At 40.0% G+C, this 6899-nt stretch overlaps 1 pseudogene; it reads left to right on the top strand.

Moving 5' to 3' along the window:
- The first annotated feature begins 833 nt into the window (after positions 1-833).
- On the top strand, positions 834-1652 carry LOC118617419 (annotated as a pseudogene).
- Positions 1653-6899: the final 5247 nt, after the last annotated feature.

Genomic DNA, 6899 nt, shown 5'->3' on the forward strand with positions numbered 1-6899 from the left:
AGACCCTTTCCCTCAATCTGTAGAGGATTCTGTTTTTTTCTTCAGGGACTTCTCATTTCAAGTTTTCCTTTTTTTTTCTTTTGACTATGACATAATCATGGACTAATAATAGTCACTTAACTGTAGTGGCTTTCATTCGAGATATATATATATTTTTTTATCCTCACCCGAGGATATTTTTCCATTTTTTGTACAGATAGAGTGGGAGGGAGAGAGAGGAAGGGAGAGAGAGAGAGAGAAACATCAACGAGAAGGGACACATCGAGTGGCTGCCACCCGCACGACCAACCAGGGCCGGGGACAAACTGTAACCAAAGTACGTGCCCTTAGCGGGAACCGAACCCGGGTCTCTCCGGACCGCAGGCCGACGCTCTAACCACTGGGCCAAACTGGCCAGGGCTCATCCGATATTTTAAAAACAGTGCGGAGAGAAAGACCTAGGAGACTGGGAAGAACCGGGAGAGGCCCTCGGTGGGAGTCCGCGGAGGGTGGCCATCGTGGGGCGGGAGGTGCGCGGGTGACCTGCGCCCGCTCCCCACGCTCGCGCCCTTCACCGACTCCCGGGGCTCTCGGCCGGGAGGGCAAGGAGGTCGTCCTGCGGGGCTTGGGTGGGGCTCAGAGCCCGTGCCGTGCTCCTAGGCTCCTTCCTCTCCCTGATTTAGGTTAATGTCTAGAACTGTAAACAAATTAAAGGTTGGGAGCTGGCGGTGGCGGCGGAGAGGGAAGCAGCGCCAGGGTGGGTGTAGGTGGGCGCGCGGCGGCGGGGAACGGGATCGGGGGATCGGGCCCCTGGGACGACAGGCTTTCACCCAGGAGGGGCCCAGGGGGTCGAGCTGCTGAAACAGTGTGAGCAGCTGAAGGAGAATCAAGTGCTGACGCTGTGCGAAAAGGCTAAGGAAATGTTAACAGAAGAAGAAAAGGTGCAAGGTGTTCGTTGTCCTGTTGCCGTCTGTGGACATGTACACGGTCAATTCCATGACCTTATGGAACTCTTTAGAAATGGAGGAAAATCACCAGATACAAATATATGTTCATGGGCAACTATGTACACAGAGGTTATTACTCGGTGGAGACTTGTCTCTTCTTGTGGCGTTAAAGATGCGTTGTCTAGAGCGCATTACAATATTGAGAAGCAACTACGAAAGCCGACAAATTACCCGAGAATATGGCTTTTAAGATGAATGCCCACGAAAGTATAGAAATGCCAATGTTTGTAAATATTGTACAGATCTAGTTAATCATCACCCATTTACAACGTTAGTAAATGGACAGCTGTTCTGGCTCTCCAATGGCCTGTCTCCAACCATAGTTACACCGGGTCACATGAGGGCCCAATGTGCGATCTGCTATGCTCAGATCAAGATGGTCGTGGTGGTGCTGGCTACACATTGGGACAAAATATTTCTAAAACATTTAATCATGCCACTGGTCCCTCACTGGTTTCTCATGCTCACCATCTGGTAATGGAGGAATACAAATTGGTGTCATGATTGGAGTGTGGTTCCCATTTTTAGTGCACCCAATTACTGTTATGGTTGTGGGAACAAGGCTGTTACCATGAAACAGATGACACTTTAAAATATTCCTTCCTTCAGTTTGACCCAGGACCTCCTCGTGGAGAGACTCAATTTACCCAGTGTACCCCAGACTAATTACTTTAAATTCATCCTGGGAAAACCTGCCTTTGTTATGTGGAAGTATATTGGCTTTTCCAATATACGTCTATATATTTAGAAGCAAAACAAGCAACAGTAATCTATGTGTATCTGTAACAAATTCCAATCTGTCTTGGCATTAAACTATATCATGGACCAAAATGTGCCCCACTAATGAGGAATATTTAGCATGATGACGAGCACTGAGACTGAAATTTCTTACAGTTCTAGATCAGTTTAACAGTTCGCTTGCTATATTTGTAGAAACCATTTTCCTCTGGACTGTTCAAGCAAAAATGTAATTAACCCCTTCATTTCCTTTTGCACTTATTTGGAAATTTTAGTAATAGTGTTTAACTGGCATGGATTAATAGAGTTGGAGTTTTACTTTTAAGAAATATTCACAAACTAACTTGCACTCAATCCATTACCCTTTATTTCATTGAAATGTATAATTAACTAAAGAAACGATTCTTGGGAGTATATTGTCACAACATTTAATGAGATTTCCCTTCATTTAGATTAAATTACTGTTTTACGTTGATCTGAATATTTCTGTATATTTGTCATGACAATGCTTGCATCCTATTTGGTTTACTGAGCAAATAAATTTTTCACTTTAAACACCGAATAAATAAATAAATGAATAAATAAATAAAAAATAGCATGGGCAATCTCAGCCATGGTAGTCAAAGGTCTTATCACAGTTAAACATTTATAGCTAGACTTTAATTAAACATTTTTACCAGCAACATTTACTGTAAGATGTTACTTGATTAATGTTTGATGAACACATGAATTTTGTATGTTTTAACTCATGATACACATACATACCATTATTCATATTCATATGTAATACATTTGAGAGAGAACAACGATTGGCTGCCTCCTGCATGCCCCTCACTGGGGATTTCGCCCCCAACACGGGCATGTGCCCTGACTGGGAATTGAACCGGCAATCTTTGGTGCTTGGGTCAACGCTCCACCACTGAGCCACACGGGCCAAGCTACCCCCAAACACTTTTTTTTTTATCCTCACCTGAGGACATTTTTCCATTTCTTGTTCAGATAGAATGGGAGGGAGAGAGAGGAAGAGGGAGAAAGAGAGAAACATCAACATGAAAGGGACAGTCAAGTGGCTGCCACCCACACTACCAACCAGGGCCGGGGACAAACTGCAACCGAGGTACATGCCCTAAGCGGGAACCGAACCCAGGCCTCTTTGGACCGCAGGCCGACACTCTAACCACTGAGCCAAACCGGCCAGGGCTCCCCCAAACACTTTTAAATGCATGTAGACTAAATGTATTATTCTGTCAGTGTTGCGCATACCACTTAAAGTCCTGAAAGCCCTCATAAGAAGGATTTTCCATAATTGAAAAAAAAAAAGTTAATATAGCTTAATCTGAAGCTAGGTGTTGAAAATGCTGTTTTATACCTATGTTTACAGAGAAGCCTGGTCTTGACCCTTTTATTAATAATGCTACAACTTTTCAGTGTCCATCAGCTTTAAAAATACACTTGGATTTACAAAGACCAACAGAGCTGACCTCATGCCCTCTTTGAAGTAGTTCACCACACCCTGCTCAACCACATCTCCAGAGTATTGAAGTGATATAAATTAGGAAATAAATGAAAGTTTGACCACTTTTTACCAAATAAGGACTTGGTAAATTTTGGGCCAGCCACTGAAATCATATGATAATTTTTTATTAATGGATATGATCCATTAATAATAAGGATATCAATCACTATGTTTATAATATATTGATAATGAAAAGATATTATTGTCATTGTTCTCATAGAAGTTTGTATAATGTTGCTATCAAGTTATAAATACTCAAAGCCCCACTCCGAATTTCCATGGTATGTATGGTTCAACATTTTTTGAGAGAGAGGGTTTTATTATTTATATACAATAGGAACAGCATTTCTAACGTATTCATAAATAATGGAGGATAATTAAATTATACTTAAAATCATGTACTATAATTAATATCCATATGTATATCCTATTTTATATATCCCATTTGGATTGGAAGCTGCCATTTAATATTCACATTTTGTGAATTTCATATGCATCTACCTATTGTTGAGATTATATGTTTTTTTCCAAATTTGTTATGACTTATCAAAACAATTATAGTATTCTCTTACCATTTACATCTCTGCTGCGTCTATACTTAAGTTCTCCTTTTCATCCTATTATGTTCGTGTGTATCTCCCTTCTTTTTTCTTGTTTCTTAAATTTATTTTTATCGTTGAGAGTATTACAGTTATCCCCCATTTTCCCCGCTGTGCCCACCTTCACCCAGCTCCCGCCCCACCCTAGGCCTTTACCACACTACTGTCTGTGTTCATTTAGTTTGATAGATCTATGATGCTGTTGTGGTAAATTTTATGTGTCAGTTCGCCTGGGCCACGGGGTGTTTGATGAAAAACTGACTGCTCATTTATCGTTATTTTTCATTACTGTGATCTTAACCTCAGCATCCTTGAAACACAATTCTCCAAATTGCTATGCTTCAACTATGGAGGGCAGGGGCTGGGGGCAAAACCATTTAATTTTACTTTCCAAGTAATTTAGGGGAGGATGTAATTGATATGTGAAATACTCTGAAGTAATAGGAAGATTGGGTCATGCAGGAGGCAGCCACTCAATGTGTCCCTTTCACATAGATGTTTCTCTCTCTCTCTCTCTTCCTCTCTCTCCCTCCCACTCTGTCTTAACAAAAAATGGAAAAATGTCCTCAGATGAGGATAAAAAAAAAAAAAAAGAAACACTCAATATTGCTACTTTATTTCTGAAGCTGAAAGAATAAAATCCTTGATCAACTATAATACAGTGCCATTAACCCTGAAATTATTCTATCAATTATATAAATAGGTTTACTTTCACTTCTCACTTTTCAGTCAAATAATAAATTAAGTATTGTTTAGTTTTTCCAAAGAATTTATTTTTATCTAAACTAGGAAGTTTCATTGTTTATTTTCTGGCTTTACCCTTTTCCTTTTGTATCTGAGAATCAAACCATGATTAGAATTTAATCTGCTCAAATAATCCTGAGGGAGTGAAAATGGGGTGAGCCAAACAAACTTGAAAACTGAAACTGCTCCCATGAATTATGATGTGTATTCACTGAAAGAGAAGTTATTTCCTGAGAAACCTAAAAGTATTCTAAGATCCTACACATAATCTACACAGTAATGATTCTTTTGCTAATAGAACTGTGAATCCTTAGAATATTTCCTCAGTACTCCATTCATTTCTTCATTTATGCAATTAAAGTATACTGACTTTCAACTGGGAATGAAGTAGAAAGATGTATAAGACATTCCCCGTACCTTTGAGAAGGTTGGCATCCAAGAGAGGAGTGACGTGGAGACAAATTAGTACTAGAGTATTAGAAGCATAGTGATGGAAGTATGTATAGTGCACATATGTATATATTGGAGATCAATTTTCTCATCTTTATATAGAAAGAAAGAAATGCAGGTTCTAGATTTTATTCCAAGATCATCTCCGATTTAGCACTGGCAATAATTATTTGAAAGAAATGGCTGCTAAAATATTCAAATTATACAAATTCCTTGTGACAATTTTTCTGCCACCAGAATTTTGAAAATTCTACTCTAACTGGTGAACTCCCACACTTACCAGTATAATTACCCTTACTATATCTGTGTGTATCCCTTTGTCTGAGGGGACCCAGGGTGCAGTCTGTTTTATTTTACAAAGCACACCACTAACTTCCCTCATATTATACACCTGTCACTTCATCAACAACATGTGTTTCATTTCCTCTTTAATATTTACAATTCTCAAGCCAATTACTTGTTTGAGAAGTACGTGAAATAGAGTATATGTCCTGGGTGGTGTTGCCACAACTCCCACATTGCCTTTACTGGCAGCAGCTGTACACATTCCCTAGCTGTAAACATGAACTGCTGATGGCTCACGGCTGTCTACCTGCCCACATCCAATTACCCTCAGATGACGGTAATTCTCAGGAATATTACCGACTCCCACACCAAAGCCTACAGGTGATGACTGATTGCATAGTTTATACTAATTATGGTTTGATTCTCAGACACAAAAGGAACCCCTAAACCTAAGGGGGAACAGAACAACTCTGTAGTAAATTTCTGCTCCCGTGCACCCCACCCCCAGAGATCCAACCAAGGCCATTCTGTACTAGAGGTCACTTCCTGTTTACCTCTTTCCACTCCCTTTTCTGCTTTACACACTCCCTAGAGATTCATCTGAACAACATTCCCTCAATTAATTTTGAGCATGTGAATCCCTTTCTTAGGCTCTGTTCCTAGGAAAACCAATCTAACCCAGTTAATCTCATAACTGAAGGCTTTGTGTTATGTTTGTCTTATAGAGAGAAGCAGCTGAGGGCAAGGAGAAGCTCGTGATTGTTTGCTGCTGAGAAAAAAATAATCAGTGGACCTACAATACATATTCTCCATTTACTAGTGGAACCCCTAGTAAGAAAGAAGATAGGCAGGACAGATCCTTTGATAAATATGGGAGGCAGAGAAGGTACACTAAAATGTCTGAAGATAAAATTGGGAGGGTATGAAGATTCCATAGATGGAGGGAACCAAGGCAGGGGGAACTGGCACATTGAAAAGTGAGACTGGAGAGATTACTCGATAGTTGTCACTTTAACCTGAGTCTATAGCTGGGATGCTCTTATACATGAATGAGGCATGGAGTCCTCGTTCTTTGCCCAATTTTAATTGGCCATGCCTCACTGGAAGCCTTTGGAATGATCTTAGTCCTCCTCAAACATTAAGCAACCCAGAATTCCAGGAAGCAACAAGAGATAACTGCTGTAATAAAGCAAATAATTGATGTAGAAGTTTTGATTCCTACTAGCTCCCTCAACAACCCTCTCTGGCTCCAGCCCATAAGGCAGATGGTTTCTGGAGGTTATGTAGACTGTGGAAGATTTAAAAAACTGATTTCTCAGATAGCTTTAGTAATATTGAATATGGTAAAGACTATGAAAAGAGGCTAAAGAAGATTGGTATGCCATTTTAGGGTTTATTAATAACTCCTTCTCAATCTCAGTTTTCCAGTCCAGATGCATATGGTGGCATTCTCATAGAATGAAACCAATATGTTTTGACACAGAAATATTTGAATTTGCTGACATATTGTCATAATGTAATGAGATTAGATTTGATTTGATGACCATTCAGAGCAAGTTAGAGCACCACTGTCCTGATGTT

The sequence above is a fragment of the Molossus molossus genome, unplaced genomic scaffold (genome assembly GCF_014108415.1).
Source record: "Molossus molossus isolate mMolMol1 unplaced genomic scaffold, mMolMol1.p scaffold_m16_p_5, whole genome shotgun sequence".
Lineage (NCBI taxonomy): Eukaryota > Metazoa > Chordata > Mammalia > Chiroptera > Molossidae > Molossus > Molossus molossus.